This window comes from Cyprinus carpio, chromosome B1, assembly GCF_018340385.1.
Source record: "Cyprinus carpio isolate SPL01 chromosome B1, ASM1834038v1, whole genome shotgun sequence".
NCBI lineage: Eukaryota > Metazoa > Chordata > Actinopteri > Cypriniformes > Cyprinidae > Cyprinus > Cyprinus carpio.
Window position 1 is genome coordinate 3,981,933 of NC_056597.1, and position 22,131 is coordinate 4,004,063.

Consider the following 22,131-nt stretch of genomic DNA (forward strand, 5'->3'; position numbering starts at 1 on the left):
AAATAACAACGTTTGGTTACACTAACAAAAGTTTTTTTTTTTTTGCATTTTCTTTTTTTTAAGCCTATCACCTATCACTAAGTCAGTTAGTACCACATATTAACACTCAGTCATTTAAAGCTGTGAAATACAACAGAAAACATTTTGAAGAACACATGGAAGACATTGAACCACTGACTTCCCCTACCATAAACACAGACATTTTGTCACACAGAAGAAATAGCCTACATAAAAATATATATATTTATATATATATATTTTATAGCCCAGGTTCTAATTGTATTACTTAGTATCTGCTTGAGTAATTATTCCAGGCACCGTAAGTCTTTTAAAGTGACTTCTGAAGACTTCTACTAGAATAACATCAACTGAAAGAGTTATGAGGGCTTAATCAAAACAAGAAAACAATTTAAACTGTGAACTGGGGGAAATATTGCTAATGTCAAATATTATTATTAATATTAGTGTTATTGTTCATAAAAAATACCAGAATGTTTTTTTTTTTTTGTACTGACACTCATAATGTTTTTATCGTGTAATATTAGCTAAAACAAATGCTAATTTAATTTAATATTTGTGCTTTAGATGTATTTTGTACATATTACTGAATGTGTATCAGTATGCCTGCAATCATATACTAAAAGCCCAACAGTAGGGTCCAGAAGAAAGAATGCTTGTCAAAATTTCTGGTTACAAACTACACTTCCTAAAATCCTAAAGCACAATCCACCAATTAGAAAAGTCCTGTTACCATATATATATATGATTTGCAGGGACAGTGCACTCCCAGTGGCCTGGGTTACCAATTCATTTTGTTCAGACATTCAAAACAGCCATGAAATGAATCTTAAATCTTAAAAGAAAACTTTAAAGCTATTGAAATATTTTAGTCAAATCAAATATGTGAAAATTGCAGGAAAAAAATAGACTGTGTCTATTTTCCACAAAAATATTAAGCAACAAAACTCTTTTAAACTGATAATAATAAGACATGTTTTTGAGCATCAAATCACCATCTTAGTCTGACATCTGAAGTATCATGCAACATTGAAGACTGGTTTAATGGCTAGTTTAATGTAAAAAGGTGTATAAAGGTTCTCAGAAATAATCTCATTTGTTTTCTTAACCTGTTTATGTGAAATTATTCTAAAAGGAATTTAAATGTCATACAAAAAATATCCCAAACATTACACAGAAACCATTGGCATGCGAAATAGTGAAAGTCATCCCCAAGGTAGATTGTATGTTTTCTTGCACGCTGTGAACCGGGAGCGACTGGCGGCAGAGAATTCCACTTGGTCATAAAGCCTACCTCGAATGGCTATGCAAACAAACGAAACGGTCATTTGTGCAAAAATAAAGATTACTTATCAATTAAGAATTTGTTATTTGGCCTGATGAATTTGTTAATTGATTGTCATACAGCGTATGCCTGAAAATACGGGACAAACTGCGTTCCGTACTTTCATACAGAACAGGAAGTGCCTGAAGTATAGGCAAGCGCGTATCCATTAAGCAGAGAGAATCCGAGCCTGCAAGGCCGGAACATCCAAACCTGGTGAAAGTAGACGGCAAGGCCCAGCCGGACACCGCACAAAGATCTGCTATGGACACTCCGCTAGGCCACACCCAGGTCGAGGCCACGCCCTGAGTGGAATGAGCTCTGACTCCTATGGGGCACTGAAGGCCCAGGGAGGAGTATGCTAGCGTGATAGCATCAACTAACCATTGAGAAATCCTCGGCTTGCCGAATGGGGACCCCTTGTTGCAGCCACCAAAGCATACAAAAAGTTGTTCCGACCGCTAGAACAGGGTGGAATGCTCTATGTAAATTTTCAGCGCCCTAACCGGGCAGAGAAAGTTAAACTCCTGGTCCTCCTCAGAAGGAGGAAGCGCAGAGAGAGTAATAACCTGGGCTCTAAACGGGGTGTAGAGCACCTAAGGAATGTACCCATGTCTTGGTTTTAGGATGACTCTGGAGTCATTAGACCCAAACTCAAGACAGGCAGGACTTACTGAGAGAGCCTGCAAGTCACCTACTCGTTTAACAGATGCTAATGCCAGTAGCAGAGCGGGTATCAACAGGGTTTTCAAGTCTGCAGACTGTAGTGGCTCAAAGGTGGAGCCCTTGAGGGCTCTCAGGAAAATGGGCAGGTCCCACACAGATTTTGAAAAACGCCACGAGCTGTTGTATGGCTAGTGCATGTTCTGGCGTGACTACTGCCCTCGTGTGGAGTTGAAAACTCTTCTTTGGCTGGGAGACAGAGAGCTCTTGGCAAAATTGACCCTGAGTCCCAGGCACCTGTGGGATATTAGCTCGGCCTCTGACTGGGCTAAGATGAGGCAGTCATCAAGGTAATTCAGAATGCAGACTCCCATCTGCCTCTGCCACTTCGTAAAAGTGCGGGCAGCCAGGGACAGTCCGAAGGCCAGGACCGTGTACTGATATGCCACTCCCTCGAAGGTGAGGGTATTATGCATATATAATGTATTATATAAATACACACACAGGCATGTATATATTTTAGAAAAATATGTTACGTTTATATATTAAATATATTTATTTATAATATAAATTATATGACTATTAATATAGACATGTAAATTCATGCAAATATTTTCTAAATATATGGAGTTAATTGGCTAACCTGAGGACACTGCCACTCCCGCAGCCTCTCCACTCATTTCACTTGTTCCCACACCCCTCGTACGACTGGGAGGGGTGGAGGTACTGGTCTCCTTATATCAAAAGATTGGAAATTTGATCTTCAACCATCACCTACAGGTAACGGTTCATTTGAATCACATGCTGTTACTGTAACCCACCCTGTTAAAATCCACATCGTGGTCATTTATCGTCCCCCAGGTCAATTGGGAAACTTCTTGGAGGAGTTGGACGTGCTGCTATCAAACTATCCTGAAGATGGTACTCCTCTGGTACTGCTTGGTGACTTCAACATCCACCTAGATAAACCCCAGGCTGCTGACTTCAACACTCTGCTGGCCTCATTTGATCTCAAGCGAGTCTCTACTACAGCGTCTCACAAATCGGGCAACCAACTGGACCTCATCTACACACGCTATTGCTCAGTGGACAACACTTTAGTTACTCCACTGCACACCTCAGACCACTACCTTATTACTGCTAACCTAGCACTTACTCCTGAAGCGGCACACGCTCCAACGCGGGTCACCTTTCGACGGATCCTACGCTCACTCTCTCCATCTCGCCTATCCACTGTGGTTTCATCCTCACTTCCTTCACTCTCGCAGTTTTCAGCTCTGGACACAAACAGTGCTACGGACACTTTTTGTTTCACTCTAACCTCTTGCTTGGACAACTTTTGCCCACTGTCGTCTAGACCAGCACGCACCACCCCATCTGCCCCCTGGCTGTCCGATGTACTCCGTGAACATCGCTCCAAACTCAGGGCTGCAGAGAGGAAATGGCATAAATCAAGAAACTCTACCGACCTCAGTGTGTATCAGTCTCTCCTCTCTTCCTTCTCTGCAAACGTCTTCACTGCTAAAACATCATATTACCACCGACAAGATTAACAACTGTTGTGACGCTCGGACACTCTTCAAAACCTTCTCTTCTCTTCTTAATCCGCCTGCCTCCTCCACCTCCTCCTCCATCGACTCTTACAGCTGACGACTTTGCAGTTTTTTTCTTCACAAATAAGACCAGAACCATCAGTGACCAATTCTCCACACCGCAGACTGAGGATAACTTCACAACGACTAATGCTCACTCTTTCTCCTCCTTCTCTCCACTCTCAGAGACGGACGTTTCCAAACTTATCCTGTCCAGTCATCCTACTACTTGCCCACTGGATCCGATCCGATATCCCCACTCACCTCCTTCAAGCGATTTCTTCTTCAGTCATACCTTCACTTACTCACATTATCAACTCCTCTCTTCACTCTGGTTAATTATTTTGCATGTCCCCAATCTAAAGAGTTAAGCCCACTGCTGAAGAAACCATCTCTAAATCCAGCACTTCTAGAAAACTACAGACCGGTATCCCTTCTTCCATTCATTGCAAAGACACTCGAACGAGCTGTGTTCAACCAACTCTCTATTTTTCTTGTACAGAACAACCTCCTGGACAGCAACCAATCTGGCTTCAAAAGTGGCCACTCAACTGAGACTGCCCTGCTCTCGGTTACTGAAGCCCTGCGACTGGCAAGAGCAGCTTCAAAATCCTCAGTACTCATTTTGCTGGACCTGTCTGCTGCTTTTGACACCGTTAATCACCAGATTCTCCTGTCCACCCTCAGAAAGATGGGCATCTCTGGAACCGCACTCCAGTGGCTTAACTCCTACTTTCTAATAGATCCTTCATGGTGTCTTGGAGGGGTGAAGTTTCTAAGTCACAACAACTTGCTACTGGGGTTTCCTCAAGGCTCAGTACTTGGACCGCTTCTCTTCTCCATCTACATGACGTCATTAGGATCTGTCATTCAGAAGCATGGCTTTTCCTATCACTGTGCTACGCTGATGACACTCAACTCTACTTCTCATTCCAACCAGACTGACCCGACGGTAGTTGCTCGCATTTCAGCCTGTCTGAGTGACATTTCTAGCTGGATGAATGACCATCACCTTCAGCTCAACCTACTAAGACTGAACTGCTGGTGGTTCCAGCTAAACCCATTGTTTCATCACAACTTCTCTAGACAGCTGGGTTCGTCAACCATAACTCCTTCCAGGACAGCCAGAAACCTAGGAGTTGTGATGGATCATCAGTTAAGCTTCACAGACCATATTGCTACAACGACCCGGTCCTGCAGATTTGCCTTATACAACATTAGGAAGATTAGACCCTTCCTGTCAGAGCAAGCCACCAACTTCTTGTCCAAGCTCTTGTTCTCTCCAGACTGGACTATTGCAATGCTCTCCTGGCGGGCCTTCTGCATGTACTATCAAGCCTCTACAACTGATCCAGAATGCAGCCAGCGAGGGTTGTCTTCAATGAGCCAAAAAAACAGCTCATGTTACTCCTCTCCTCATCAGGTTACACTGGCTACCAGTAGCTGCTCGCATCAAATTCAAGGTACTGATACTTGCCTACAAAAACGACCACTGGCACGGCGCCAACTTACCCAAACTCACTAGTTCACTCTTATGCACCCCTCCAGAAGTTTGCGCTCTGCAAGGGAACGACGCCTTGTGGTGCCATCCCAAAGAGGTTCAAAATCACTCTCACAGACTTTTTTTCTGGACTGCTCCCAGCTGGTGGAATGACCCCCCGATCTCAATTCGAACAGCTGAGTCTTTACTCATTTTCAAAAAACATCTAAAGACTCATCTTTTTCATCTGCACTTGATTTTTTTGTTTTAGTATTTATCTTTTTCTTTTTCTTGTCTATCATATTAAAAAAAAAAAAAAAAACCCTTGGTACGTGTTCTGTACTAGACTAACTGAGACTTGTCATAGCACTTGTATACCCTTGTTGTTCTCTCGTTGATCTGATTGTTTCTACTCTTCTCATTTGTAAGTCGCTTTGGATAAAAGCGTCTGCTAAATGATTAAATGTAAATGTAAATGTAATGTAACAGATGTTCAGGAGCAGGGCCACACCCCAAACGATCACCTGACTTCCCGAATGATGGCGTCCACACAGCGGCTTCTCTCTGTCCCGACAGAACAGTGTTTTCGTGTTTTTTGTCTTGTGAGTCACAGTGTTTTTGTACGCCGTCATAGCGTCTACCTGTCCTTCTACCTGTGTCGGCAGAAAGACATTTTTAGAGTTAAACTCCACACACGCGAAACAGCTGTGGGATCTCGGTCTGCTCCAGAGGCCTACATCATTACCGACCCCCACTGCTGCATCTCGCCCTCAGTGGAGGCGCCACAAGCGGCGTGAGAGGAAGCAGAAGAGGGGTAAGCATGGAGGTATCCGGGCTAGGCTAATGGCTAACCCAGACAAGCCATCTATCGCCACCATCGTACGGGCTAACGTACGCTCTTTGGACAATAAACTGGACTACATCCGATTACTACGTTCAACTCAGAGGACTGTAAGAGACTGTTGTGTTTTTGTATTCATGGAAACATGGCTTAGCAACAGCTTTCCAAACTGCGCTATTCAGCTCGATCAGCTGACATGCTATCAAGCGGACAGAGCTCTCATCGCGGGAGGAAAAACCTGTGGCAGCAGGCTTTGTGTTTACATCAATGATGCGTGGTGCCACGATGCTGTTGTGATCTGCAAACACTGCTCACCCCTGGTGGAGTTTATGATTATTAATGCGGTTCTATCTGCCGAGGGAATATACTCCCTTACGAAAAAGAAGTTTATTCAAGTGTGCTATTAGTATACTTCTTTTAAACTAAAAATAGGAAAGTATGCTTTAGTTTACTTTTTATGTACTTCTCAGAAATTGGCTATATGTACTTCTCAGAAATATACTTAAAATGACATTTAAGTATACTTGACTTATACTTACAAAAAGTCTAAATATACTTGAACTTTACTTAAGTATACTTAATAAAATAAACTTGAAGTATACTACTTTTTGGTAAGGGCTGCCATACTGCTCATTTCGGTTTACATTCCCCCGAACAACAACAACTGCACATCAGTGAGCAGCAGACAGCACACCCTGATGCTTTTCTCGTCATAGCTGGGGATTTCAACCATGCTGACTTAAAGAATGTGTTTCCAAAAACACACCAACACATACACTTTCCAACACGAGGTAAAAACATTTAAAGACTTTGTGTTACACCCACCACAGAGGGAGCTTACAAAGCCCTCCCCCTCCCCCACCTCGGAGCCTCAGACCACATCACTGTCATGCTAATGCCTGCATACAGACCACTCATTAAAGTCGCCAAACCAGTTCAAAAACAGATTCAAGTGTGGCCAGAAGGATTGTCAGAGGCTCTTCAAGACTGCTTTGACAAAACTAACTGGAATATGTTTAAGCAGGCTGCCACTTACAATAACACCACTGACCTCCAGGAGTACTCAGAGACTGTCACTGCCTACATCACCAAGTGTATTGATGATGTAACAGTCACAAAAAAACCATCACTGTCCGGGCCAACCAGAAGCCGTGGATGACAGGGGAGGTCTACAGACTCCTGGAGACGTGGAACGCTGCATTCAGAGCTGGAGATGAGGTGGGCCTGAGAACAGCCAGGGCCAACCTATCCCGCGGCATCAGAGAGGCTAAGAGACAGCACTCTGGGAGGATAGCCCATCAATTCAGCGACAGCAGAGACACTCGGAGCCTGTGGCAGGGGATACAGACCATTACGGACTACAAGTCCCCAAAACAGACCTGTGACAGCAACATCTCTCTGCTGAATGAGCTGAACACCTTCTTCGCTCGCTTTGAGAAACAAAACAGCTCCACTGCACAGAAGACTCCACCTCCTCCCGGTGAGCAGGTGATGATGCTGACCCCGGATAGCATGAGGAGATCCTTCAGCAGGATCAATGCACGCAAAGCTCTGGGTCCTGACAACATTCCTGGGCATGTACTGAGAGACTGTGCAGCAGAACTCACTGATGTCTTCACAGACGTTTTCAACATCTCACTTAGTCAAGCTGTTGTTCCCAAATGTTTCAAAACTACCACCATCATTCCAGTCCCGAAGAAGCCATCTCCATCCTGCTTCAATGACTACCGTCCTGTTGCACTTACTCCCATCCTCATGAAGTGCTTTGAACGACTAGTCATGCACCACATCAAGTCTGCCCTCCCCCCATCCCTGGAGCCATTCCAGTTTGCATATTGGTCCAACCGGTCAACCGATGATGCCATCGCCACTGCCCTCCACTCAGCACTCACACATATAGACAAAAAGGACTTATACGTCAGAATGCTGTTCATAGACTTCAGTTCAGCATTCAACACAATCATCCCTCAACAGCTCATTCACAAACTGATCGATCTGGGGCTCAACACTTCGCTGTGCAACTGGCTGTTGGACTTTCTGACTTGAAGACCTCAGGCAGTACGGGTCGGCAGCAACACATCCAGCACCATCACACTGAACACTGGGGCCCCCCAAGGATGTGTGTTGAGCCCCCAGCTCTTCACTCTGCTGACCCACGACTGCACACCGTCATACAACTCCAACCTCTTCATTAAGTTTGTGGATGACATGACTGTGGTGGGTCTCATTAGCAACAAGGATGAGACAAACTACATGAGCGAGGTGAGCCGCCTGGCCGGGTGGTGCAGTGACAATAATCTCTCTCTGAATGTGGAGAAGACAAAGGAGATTGTTGTTGACTTCAGGAGAGGGCACACTCAGCATGTTCCTCTGACCATCAATGGTGCGACTGTGGAGAGAGTGAGCAGCACCAAGTTACTGGGTGTGCACTTCACAGAGGACCTCTCCTGGACCGACAACACCGCAGCACTGGCCAAGAAATCACAACAGCGTCTCTACTTCCTCCGCAAACTGAGGAGAGCCAGAGCCCCACCCCCCATCATGTACACCTTCTACAGAGGCACCAGCGAGAGCATTCTGACTTGCTGCATCACCGTGTGGTATGGCGCCTGCAACGCGTCCTGCCAAAAGACTCTGCAACGCATAGTAAGAGCAGCTGAGAAGATCACCGGTGTCTCTCTCCCCTCCCTCCAGGAAATTTACGGAACCCATCTCATTCGCAAAGCCCTCTGCATTGCAGGTGATCCCACCCACCCGTCACACAGCTTCTTCAGGGCATCCATCAGGCTGTCAGGAAGCTGAACTCGCTCCCGCGACTTGCCCCAAACCCCCCCCCCCCCCCCGTCCCTCTTCTGCCCAGGCACCACTGAATTATGAGCCACCCCCCCCCAGATCCCACATCCCCAGGTCCTTCCACCCCCCCTCCTATTAACATACAATGATATGCACCAGTCACATGCCATGTGCCTTGCGCTGCTTTATTTAACTTTATTTTTATTTTTTATTATATGTCTTTTTTACATTTCCTTATTTTATAGTTGTATCTTATATTTTATATTTGATCTAGATTTTTAGGCTCTACTGTCAGTGTTATCTGTATGCACGGGGGTCTGAGAGTAACGCAATTTCGATTTCTCTGTATGTAATGTACTGTACATGTGGAATAATTGACAATAAAGCAGACTTGACTTGACTTGACTTGAAACCTCCATATATCGGGCCACCTCATACCGTACTGTTTGTTTCTTTCTCTCTCGAACCCACCCTTCCCTCCCATTCTGATCCATTCAAGCCAACCCTTATCCCACATTCTCTTTCTTTCAGGTTGTATCGTGGGGGTCCTAATTGTCTGGCCTAAATATATGATAGAGATGGTACCCCCACCCTGAGTCTCTCTGAGCCATCAATTCCAGATGCCCTGATCAACCTGACCATCATCCCATTCCCTCGACCCCTTCGTCCTCTTTCTACTCTTCCCCAGCACTCTGTTCAACTAACAGTTTCATAGCTTGTTTGTGGCGTGGTCCTAGCTAGTGAAATAGTGTATGTGTGGGCATCATATGTATACATAAGAACTATACACAACACACACGTATATTATGCAAACAAAAACTTTTATTTTATATGCGATTAATCGCTATTAATCATGATTAATCATTATATATATATTCATTGGATAATAAGAATTTAAAATGGGGGGAAATATCATTATGAAATAAATGTTTTTCTCTAATACACATTGGCCACAATTAATGGCACCCTTTTATTCAATACTTTTTGAAACCTTCATTTGCCAGTTTAACAGGTCTGAATTTTCTCCTATAATGCCTGATGAGGTTAGAGAACACCTGACAAGAGATCAGAGACCATTCCTTCATCCAGAATCACTCCAGACCCTTTTAGATACCCAGCTCCATGTTTGGTGCTTGCTCCTCTTCAGTTCACTCCTCTCATTTTCCGTAGGTTCAGGTCAGAGGACTGGAATGGCTCTATAGCAGAAGCTTGGTTTTGAGCTCAGTGACACCCATTCTGTGGTGTTTATGAGGTTTGTGTTTGGGGTTATTGTACGGTTGGAAGATCCAAACATGGCCCATTATAAGATTTCTAACAGAGTCAGTCACTTACTGATCGGTTTATCTGTTGGTATTTGATAGAATCCGAGATGCCATGTATCTAAACAAGATGTCCAGGACTCCAGCAGAAATATAGGCCCACAACATCAAAAATACAGCAGTATATTTCATTGTACACATGGGGTACTTTTTTCTCTGTGTTCACCAAACCCATCTTGAGTGTTTGCTGCTAAAAAGCTCATTTTTTAGTTTCATCTGATCATAGAAGACAATCCCATTTAAAGTTCCAGTCATGGCTGATAACTGAATATGCTTTAGTTTGTTTTTGAATGAGCTAGGAGAATTTTTCTTGTAACCCTCCCAAACAACATGTGTTGATGTAGGTTCTGTTTGACAGTTTTTTAAAAGGTTTTCTGAACCAGGGACTCAACTATTTTCTGCAATTCTCCAGCTGTGACCCTTGGAGAGTCTTTAGCTACTCAAACTCTCCTTCTCACCGCACATTAGGACGATATAGACACACGTCCTCTTCCAGGCAGTTTTGTAACATTTTCTGTTGGTTGGAAATTCTTAATTATTGCCCTGGTGGTGGAAATGGGAATTTTTACTGCTCTAGCTCTTAAAGCCACTTCACCAGTTTTGTGAAGCTCAATTATCTTTTGCTGCACATCAGAAATATATTCTTTGGTTCTTCTTATTGTGATGGATGATTAAGGGAATTTGGGCTTTGTTTTTCCTCCTCTTTATATTTCTGTGAAACAGGAAGCCAGAGCTGGATGATTTCATGTTCATAATCATGCTGGAGTGCTCAAAATTGTGAATATGAATGGGAATATACTTCTGAGATATTTTACTCATAAGAATTTATAGGGGTGCCAATAATTGTGACCAACGAGTATTTGAGAAAAACATTCATTTCATAATGATATTTCCCCTCCATTTAAATTAAAGGATACATTTTTGTGAATTTTTTAAATAAAAGACCAAAAGGATTAACAATGCAGATGAATTTTCACAGCCTTTTTTAAAAATTTTAATCATATTTAACAATACTACTGTGTTTCATATTAAATAAATGCATCCTTGGTAAGCGTAAAAGACTTCTTTCATAACATTTTAAAAAATCTTACCAACCTGAACAGTAGTATATTGGTGTTTACTATTGAAATGTTCTATGTCATATTTTCAAAGACCATATTATTTTTAAAATCATGATCATCAGTATGATCAATTTTAAATGACATTCTTTTAACTCATTACGCTTAAGCTCAGCAAATTTATCTACTGGCTCAGTATTAAAACAGCCTATCAAAAAAGATGACTGAAAGTTCAATTTAATATCACAATGTAAATTGATCTTAGCCATTTTAAAGCTAAATTTCATTTATTATTACTGAATAAATACATAAGGCCAAACCAACAAAAAATATATATTTGTAAAGAGTCAGATCAGATGGATAGAAATGGCTCCCTAAGATAGCAATTGCCCAGTATCTGCTGGCGAGGTGAGCTCTTTTAGATAAATGCTTTCACTGCCACTTTGCAGTTTCAGACCATTATGCATGGACACATCTGTGTCAGTCCAAACCTCCTTACTGCAGACACATTTTATCTTATGAGCATCCCCTTAATCCTCCTGGGAAATCTGCAGAGATGGTCCTAACTGTCAGCAGACAGAGACGAGAAATTGAGAGTGTTTGTAGCTTGGGAATGGAATGGGCCAAACATGGCAGCCACATGACTGGCTCTGTGCCAGTCTCTTACTACATGGTATGAGTGTCTGTGTGTGTGGGGGGGGGGGGGGGGTGAAAAGATCGCACTTTTTTAGTCACTGTGTCAGTCTCTTCCCCCATTTAATAATTTACGAATGTTACAAAAAGGTTACTTTTTGGATGCAGTTGGGTCATGTTGCAGCATAAACTTTTAGAAATTAATTTTAAAATAATGTGATCAAATGATGTGCAGTTTACATATGTTACACACTCACATGCACACATGGCTGGATATCGCCTGTTATGTTTCTTGTCTTTTGCCTTGCCTTGCCTTTTGTGTTTCTTATCTTGGACTGTTTTGTGATCGTTTGCTGCATGCCTAGATCTTCGCCTGTTTTATGTATTACTCTTTTGCCTCTGCCCTGCCTTCGTGATGGTCCTCGAGGATCGCTCTGCAAATTTTTGGACTTTGTTCTGTTGTTATGTGGATTTTAAAACCCCAGAGACTTTTCAGAAAATGGCTGCCAGCACAGAGACTTTTTACAAAATGGCCACCAGCCCAGAGACTGGTGACCATACCCAAAGCCACAAAGTCAGTCCTAAGATGTCCAGGACTAGCATCCACTGTGGAGGATCCACCACTGGTGTTGGTGCAAGTGGCTGGCTACCCCGCAACCTCGACGCTCTCAAGCCACGCAGTCTCAGCGCTAATAATCTGCTCCAGAATCCACTCTATTCCTTAAATCCATTCCCAAGCCTGCTGTAGTTCCCGAATGTAGTTGACCAAAGTCAAGAGATGGCTCATGATTCAGAGTTCTACCCTGAGAACATTCCAGAGTCTCAGAGTTTAGCTCAGAAAGGGCATCTGTTCCTGAGCTTAGCCCAGAGGTGCTAAGAGGCTGCTGCAAAACCTACAGAGGTGGCGGCGATGTTCGCTTCAGCTCTTCTTAAGGTGTGGGTGTCCACTTATGAACTCTTTGTCTGTCCTGATGCGGTCATGGAGACCATCTGTGAATCCCCTGTCATACCCGTCTCAGCCATAGAAGCTGTTCATGTACTCTCGGCCCTGCCTGTTATGGCCACAAGGGCCACCTTTTAACTCTTTGTCTGTCCTGATGCGGTCATGGAGACCATCTGTCAAGTCAAGTCACTTTCATTTATATAGTGCTTTTAACAATACAGATTGTGTCAAAGCACTTTACAGTATTAAATAGGAAAATAATCATCATTGAATTCAGTGATGTCATCATCCAGCTCAGTTCAGTTTCAATAGTATCTGTAGTGATGTCCAGTTCCTGATTGAATTGTTCGATTTAACCGGTTCTTCTAAGTGAACCGGTTGAATGAACGTACACACACACTGCTGGAGCGGTTCTCGTTCTTGAGTCTTTCAGACATGTCAGATTTGAGAACCGATGAGCTGATTCTCGTTCTCGAGTCAAAAACGGGTTGCATCTGTTTTTGGATCACCAGTACACTGAACTGAGAACCGTTTCCTTCGGACACCTTTGAGAACCGATGAGCTGATGATACTGAGCATGCTTGTAATTTTTCAAGAGGATGAAAAGCATGTTATCCAAGTATTTTGTTAAACATTAGAAAGTGTGATAATATAAATTTATTTTATATTATATTTATATTTATTATATGTTTACTTTTTTTAAAAGATGAATGTATCTAATCTGTGTACTTTGTTCAGTTGAAGATACTGTTAGGTTATAGGCCAAAAGGGTTTGTCAGGGAAGTTGAACAATAATTAAGACTCTATGTTTAATAAGAATAAGGGATGATTTATGAAATACCTGTACTGTAATTATGGTTAACGATGACACATTCACAAATTGAGTTTGTAGTAAATAGAACATGAACATGAATAGAGTTGCTGATGATATAGGCTACTGAACATGCATGCAGCGTGCCGGTTAGAGCAGTTCTCATTCTCGGGTCAAGAACCGGTTGCATCGGTTTTCTGATCACCAGTACACTGAACCAAGAACCATTTCTTTTTTGGACATTTCCGATTTAAGAACCGATGAGCTGATGATACTGCGCATGCGTGATTCAGCGTGAAGCTACCGAACAGATTGCCTACTATGACTGACACCGTACATCTGAACCGAACTGGTTCTTTTGCACAACTGATTCTGTGCTAATGTTATGAGTGCAGGTAAACCAAAGACTTGAATGAAGGGCAATCTGGAGAAACGCAAGTTTATTTAATAACAAATAAATTGCAATGGATTATGTATATTAAGTGGATTATGGTTTCTGCGCTGATGACAACAAATTTATTTACTTCTTCAGGACTTAAATCCTTGTATAGACATCACTGCCTGTTACTGCATTTGGGTGTTTGGTTGCAAAACTTAATTGTAAACTTTTTAGATCATGATTATGATGTTTTAACTGACTGTTGTGATTACTGACTTTATATATTTGAATGTGTATTTTCATCCTGGTCCAGGACGATAGACTTGATATCATTATGTCATCGTGAATGACGTCATTACTGCATAAAAGAACCGAAGAACCAGTTCATTTAAACAAACTGTCCGAAAGAACCAGACTTCCCATCACTAAGTATCTGTGCAATCAGGTCGATGATATCGCTAGATATTAAGTATCCCCAACTAAGCAAGCCAGAGGCGACAGTGGCAAGCAACCAAAATTCCATCGGTGACAGAATGGAGAAAAAAACCTTTGGAGAAACCAAGCTCAGTCGGGGGGCCAATTCTCCTCTGGCCAGATGAAACCATTAGTTTAATTCCAGGCTGCAGCAAAGTCAAATTGTGCAGAGGACTCATCTGGTTCCTGTGGTCTTGTCCCGGTGGCCATCTAGGAGACAAGGTTTTCACTGGGGATCGGTCTCTCAGGCTCATCTAGTTGTCTTGGTCTCCTCTGACATTCAGTGCTGTCAAATCAGTGCAACCTCAGTCAGGCCTGTCGCAAGGAGGTGGTCACGGAGATTGCCTCTGAATTCACTCAATGTCCTGTCATGGCTAAGGTGGCCATTTCTAAACTCTCAGTTTACCCAGTCACGACTAAGGAGGCCATTTCTGAACTGTCAGTTTACCCTGCCATGGCTAAGGAGGCCATTTCCTAGCTCTTTGCTTGGGGAGGCCATTTCTGAACTCTTAATTTGTACTGTCACAGCCTTGGAGGCCGCCTATGAACCCTCTGCCTGTCCAGCCACTACCAAGGAGGCCGTTTATGAATTCTCTGCCAATCCAGCATCAGGCGAGGAGGCTGTTAATGTACTTTCTGCCTGTCTAGCCATGGTCAAGGAGGCTGTCTGTGAATGTCCTGTCATGGCCTTGGAAGCCATCTGTGAACTCTCTGCTCACCCTGTTATAACCAATGATGTCATCCCAGTACTGCCTATCTGTCCTGTTATGGCTGTTGAGGCTACTGTTAACCTCTCATTTAATTTTGTTCTAGTTATGCCTAATCTGCCTTGGTGGTCACCTGCTCCACCGTGGGGATCTCTGGTCCCATCTGATCTGCTGTGGCTGTCGTCAGTTGCAGTCACCTGTATCTCATTACCATACATACACACACACACACACACACATACACACACACACACACGTGCAGACACACTCTTTCATGGCTGGATATTGTTTAGCTTGTAATGTTTCTTGTCTTCCACCTTGCCTTGCCTTTTGTATTTTTGATCTTGGACTGTTAATCTGTTTTGTGATCGGTTGCTGCCTTCCCGGACCTTCGCCTGTTTTATGGATTACTCTTTTGCCTCTGCCCTGGATTATTATTGTTTGCTGTTGTTTTGACCCTGCCTGTCTGACTTTATGTTTTGCTAAAAATAAAGCCTGCATTTGGATCCATGGATCATGCCCCATTTTGTTACAACATATTTGGATTAAATTATCATTACTAAGTTGCTGCTTTGAGATTTTTTTTTTCCACAAATGAATCTTTTTATTAAATTACACAGCCAAAATAAAACATTTTATACCTGGTAGTGTTATACCTGGTTGATTTTAAGTAGGCTCAAATAACATAATTTTTACCTCAAAAACCAAACCAAACTTCAACATCTGTGTGTAAAACAACATTATCTGTAAATTTTAATTCAAATGTTTAAAAAAGTTATTGAAATAATTTTTCTTCATACAGCCTAAATATTTTAATATTAATCCTAATATTAAATTATTAAATATTAAACCAGATCACAATGCTTCAATACAATATTTGCATAAAGTTTTGTTCAAAAAAAAAAAAAGTTCCCTGCAATGGAAGTTATTATAAAACCTGCAACTATTGATATTATTTAAACTATGACACTATGACATTTTTACATCACGAGAAATCACAACAATGGCACATATAAGTTGAAAGCAACATAATAAAAACAATTATGGTATAGGTTAACATCATGTAAGGTGGAAAAAGTGCTCATGTTGCTGGTCATATGTAAGTTGTTTTTTGTTTTTGTTTTTTTCTTGTTAATAAATATAAACATGAACACAAATCTGAAGACAGACCACTTCCATAAGCACTTTACTAATCCACAATAATAAACAAAGGTGCTTACTATAACAACAATTTAAAATGCAGTACCAGACTGCACATGGTAGTTTAATCAAATGAATTGGACATTACCAAATTTTCTGTGAGACTTATTGACTTTATTAATTGTAATTTCAATGGTGACCCAGGTATGTATAATTGACTGACTACCCTAAGAATACTAGTTCAGTAGGAGATATGATTTGATGAGATGCTAAGTACTATACTGCTTTATTTTCACCCGATTTTATTTGCAAACCCTTCCTGTCTCTTAACATTGGGTGAATTTCAAAAAGCATTTTTGTGGCCTTCAGCAGCATTGCTGGAATAGGACAAATATAATTTATAAAAATAGGAAGCCATTTCAAATAAGACACAAAGACAATAATCTTAAATTATATGCAAATGTAAATGTATATTTATTTGCAACAGCAAATGCTTCCTTCAAAGTTCACACTTTAGAGCTGTGCCATTCATAGTAAGTAGGCAGTTCACTTCTGACTGGAATTTGCTATATCTACAGCCTCATTCATGCACTCGTACACTTTCCGTAACTCAGTTCAATACTGCCCTCTGCAGGATTAAATATATCTGTGCATCTTTTTTTGACTTTTTACAATAATTTAGCAATTTTACAAAAACTTGCATTTTGGTTGCAGTTAGGTCACGTTGTAGCACACACTTTTGAGGTTTTAAAAAAGAAAACCAACTTTGCCACTTAACATTTGACAACATAGTTTTCTTTCCTCGCCTAAATACCACCTCAGGTAATGAAGTAATAACTAAACAGTTCAGTCTCATTTCAGGGCATTATAATCAAATTAACTTAACTATTCTTTCCACACCTTTTTTTTTTCAAAAGGGAACAGAGCTATAATTGCTTTATGCTGATGATCATGCACCATTTTGTAACCATTCGTCATTTAAATATAAAGAAAAACTCTAACTTTTGTGGAAAAAGTTAATACCCTCAAACATTTATCTCAGAACCACACATGACACAGCCAAAATGGAGCCACCAATTGAAGACATTTACATTTATGCATTTAGCAGACGCTTTTATCCAAAGCGACTTACAACAGTGCATTCAGGCTATACATTTTCTTTACCAGTATGACACACTTCAACCCATGTGTTTACAGAAGGTCAAATCCCAGGTTCAACCAACTTGTTTGTGCCCAAAGTAGAATGTCCCTCTTTAAACACAACAAATGTGAGAGTGCATTCCCTTTGGCAGTTTAGGCAGGGGCGGATCTACCGCGGTGGCAACTGCCACCCTAAGAAAAAGCTGTGCCACTGCACCTGCCACCCCAGAATTATCAAAGAATAAAATATAAATATAGGCCTAAGAAGTGTTTCATGTGCTACTTTTCAGCCTCGGCGATGACAGCCTAACGCAAAATAAAGCCAAAAACACGTATTTTAATAAACTGCACGATGGTTGCATGCGCACGCTAGTCGGCTTCAAATGATTCTTATGAACCGGTTCTTTTTGAGTCAAAACCACAAAGCGTGGCCCGAATTAAAATCCAATAGTTTCAGTGCTTTATTATTGTATTTCTTTCTAATGTTAGGAAATTCAAAAGTTTTTGTTGCTCTTAAACTTGCACTAAACATGATTATACCATCTAAGTAGCTTATGTAATTTTAATAGAACCACATGTCTTCTTTAGTGATACAAGCTCAGAAACATTTACTGTATAATCTGTTGAAGGTTTTTTTATTGTGTATTGACTTGGTGCCATGGTGGATATTGAAATGTTGTTATTTATTTTTCATTTTAAACAGTATAGTTTTTAATTAAGTATGATTACTTAATGGTTATACAATATTTGTGAACACAACTGCGTATGACAGACCATAAATCCCCAAAAAACTATGCATGGGGGCTTGCTTTGTTGGGTTCCCCTTCTCACAGACCCTATACCACCCCTTTGCCACCCTAAAAATTATTTTCAAGATGCCCTTGTAAACAGTGTCCAAACCTGCTAATGAGGTGTCTATTGTGATCGTTCATGACTTCAAGGCTAGGCTGATAGGAAGCTTGAACTGGTAAGCTTTGACAAAAGCAAACCCAAGGTCTTCCTTTGCCTTTAGACAATCTAAAAGTGGAATATGCATCTTTTAGATCGCTAGTTACAAATCTCTTGTTTGAATCTGAGACATAATGTGTTTCAGCATCAACATTCCTCAAACTGGTATCCTTTTTTGGCACCAGAAAATAAAGTCAGCAAGATGCCATATTGTCAATAATTAAGAGAGGGTATTCACTGAGTATTCAACATGATGTGGGCAACTGGGACACTGCTTGTTGCAAACACAGCCTGTGGACATGCGAGTCAGTAGTGACTGACCTGCATGAGCCAAATCCTTGGTGGCCCGAAGTTACAAAGACATAGTAAACAGAGACATATTCAAGTTTAAAGAGATTACATTGCAAGCTTCTAGACTTTAACACTTTTAACTTTAACTCCCCGCGTCCAAACTCCTCATACTGAATACACTGCATGTGGCCGAGGAGAGTGAAAGAAAAGTAGAGACTGTCTGCTCAAGCTCAACATTGGATCCCAGAAACTCTAGCTCACGTGGCACCTCAGCAACCATAGAACTAGAACAAATGGGTATAGCTGATTGCCCTTCTTTCCTCAAAAAAGAAGACCAGCTTGGAGCACTTTCATTTTTAAAAATATCAAAGTGCAGGCAATTAATTGTGCAAAATTACATGTTTTCCATGTGAGTCCTAGCTTGTGCGGTGGAGTGGAGGCAGAGGTAAAAATAGATGTCAAACAAGACAAAATATTTTACTTACCAAAATGGATTTTGATGGAAGTGTTAAAAAAAACCAGACTGATTTATTTTATGTTTTTTAAAGAATTCTCTTCTGCTCACTAAGCCTGCATTTGTTTGATCCAAAATACAGCAAAAGCATTAATATTGTGAAATATTTTTTACTATTTAAAATAACTGCTTTCTATTTTAATATATTATAATTTATTCCTGTGAACAAAGCTACATTTTCAGCATCATTACTCCAGTCTTCAGTGTCACATGATCCTTCAGAAATCATTCTAATTCGCTGATTTGCTGTTCAAAATGTTTTTTTATTATTATTATTATTGGAATAATAATAATTATTAATATTTAAGACAGTTGAGTCATTTTTTTTTTCAGGATTCTTCAAAGAATAGAAAGATCCAAAGACCAGCATTATAGAAATTATAGAAATTAAGTTTTATTTAGAACGGATGATAAAGACATTTATAATGTTACAAAAGATTTATATTTTAGATAAATGTGGTTCTTCTGAACTTTCAATTCATTAAAGAAACCTGAAAAAAGATTCTACTCAGCTGTTTTCAACATAATAATAATAATAATAATAATAATAATAATAATAATAATAATAATAATAATAATAAATGTTTTTTGAGCAGCAAACCAGAATATTAGAATGATTTCTGAAGGGTCATGTGACTGGAGAAATGGTGCTAAAAATTCAGCTTTGAAATCACAGGAATGAATTACATTATTTTAAATGGCAAAAAAAAAAAAAAATGTTTAAAGTATATATATATATATATATATATATATATATATATATATATATATATATATGCTTCTTCTTCTTCTTCTTCTTCTTTAAAGAAATGCACATATTTATGTAGTGTGAAGTCTGATCTTTGAGAAAATATAAAGGGTCATAACTCCTGTGGTGTGACAGCAAAAATTACCAAAAAAAAAAAAAAAAACTTAATAGTACATAAATAGCAAGAGAGAGATTTATCTTCATTGTTAGACATTTATTTTAATATAGTGCTATTTATTTAATATGAAATTATAATTAACATAATGTTTTCCCCATGACTTGTTGGACAATTTTAAAGACAAACTTTCACAACAAGACAAACTTTGCTGTCATTCATTCAAAACTGCTGAAAATGATACCATTTTAAGATGAGTGATATTTGTATCTCCCCTATTGAAATACTCAACTGTTTTTTAAAGATATTTTGAGATAAAAACAAATCTGTGTTTTTTTTTATGTGTGTCACACCATAGGACATTACATCACACTAAAGAAATGGTAGTTGTTAAATTTCTGTTAAATTAAAATTTCAATTTAATTTTGTATATGTCAAAGCAGAAAGAAAGTTTAATTTTGATACAAACAATATAGACATGTATTTTAAAGAAAACTAAAAATAATTTTCATCAACAAATCCAGTCTCTTAGTCAATCAGTACGAAAATTCTTCTGGCCCCCTGCATCATGTGTGGCAGAGCTAAATATGACTGATATTACTGATATGACTGATATACAATGTTCTTCCGCCAGACGCGAGCACCAAAAATTACCGACTGCAGCTTTAATGACCTTACTATTCTGAGCTAACCTGTCATCAGCGGTTTACAAAACACATCTGCATCATTTTCCATGATTATGTAGTTTAACAAATGTTTTAATTAAAAAATGTAATTTAGGAGTGTCACACCAAAGGACAACAAAACATAACACTTTTGTAGTGGTTCCAAAAAAGTTAAATATTTGAACAATTCTGAGATAAAAATGTACCATGTCCACATGTCATGGGCTTGACAGGGGGCTTCAGTAACATGATCATGAATGGGGTCCTTCAACTAATTAAAGTTCTCTCTGGAATTGGCTGATTTAAAATCAGGATATGGTGTTACACCAGAGGACACTGTTTTCAGAGACAAAATGTATTAAGTTCCTACACTTTCAGAAATATATAGATGAAAAAAAGGATTGCCATTTACTAAAATAGACACTTGTACAACTATGCTGGGTGTATTTATTAACATTATTATGTTTTTATTTTAAATTTATAAAAGTTGTAATTTACTGAACCACCATAGGACAATTATGAAATTTGGCTAAAAAAAAAAAACAAACAAACAAAAAACCCTGTAGCTTTTTTAACAACGGTTCCATGTAGGACAAAGAAATGTTTAATGATTTACAGCATTTTAAATAATGACAATATTAATTATATTCATTTTTATCCTATGGGACAGTGAAAATGCCATGTCATGTCAACAACCCATATATATATATATATATATATATATATATATCTATATATATATATACATATATATATATATATATACATATATACATATATATATATATATACATATATATACATATATATATACGTATATATATATATATATATATATATATATATATATATATATATATATATATATATATACACACACACATATATATATATATATATATACATATACATATACATATACATATACATATACATATACATATACATATACAGTAGGTGGCCATCCAAAACGTTGCTTCTACCGCCGCTCGTACCGCCGCCGCGGCGTCTGCAAAGTGCATTTGCAGATTTTGACCGCTGAGTGGCGCTTTAATCACAAGTTTTCAAACAAGCGCATCAAAGCACATTTTCGCAAATAGACGACAGCTTTGCCTCGCTGATGTGTTACATTTGATGGCTGCAGTCAGGGAATAAAAAAAATGAAAAAACACTATAGTTAAAATATTTAATATTCACATATGAAAGTTTGGTAATTATGAAGTTATGTGCATTTCTTAGAACGAATTCAACCAGGATAAATGTCAAGCCTGTGCCTGTGCTTATATTTTCTCTAAGCTACAAAGTATTACACCATATTTTAGATTTGACACATTTAATAGGTGTGCAGTATTATTTATATAATATGAATTATGTGTTATATTATTCAAAATAAATTGTGGTTTACTTTGCATCAGAGCATTAAAAGTTGTAGCCTATTTTAGTAAGCTTGGCTACATGGATTTATATGCGAAATGTCAATATTCTCATATATTAGGCCTATATTTGAATTTATATTTTAAAATTCCTTTAATAAA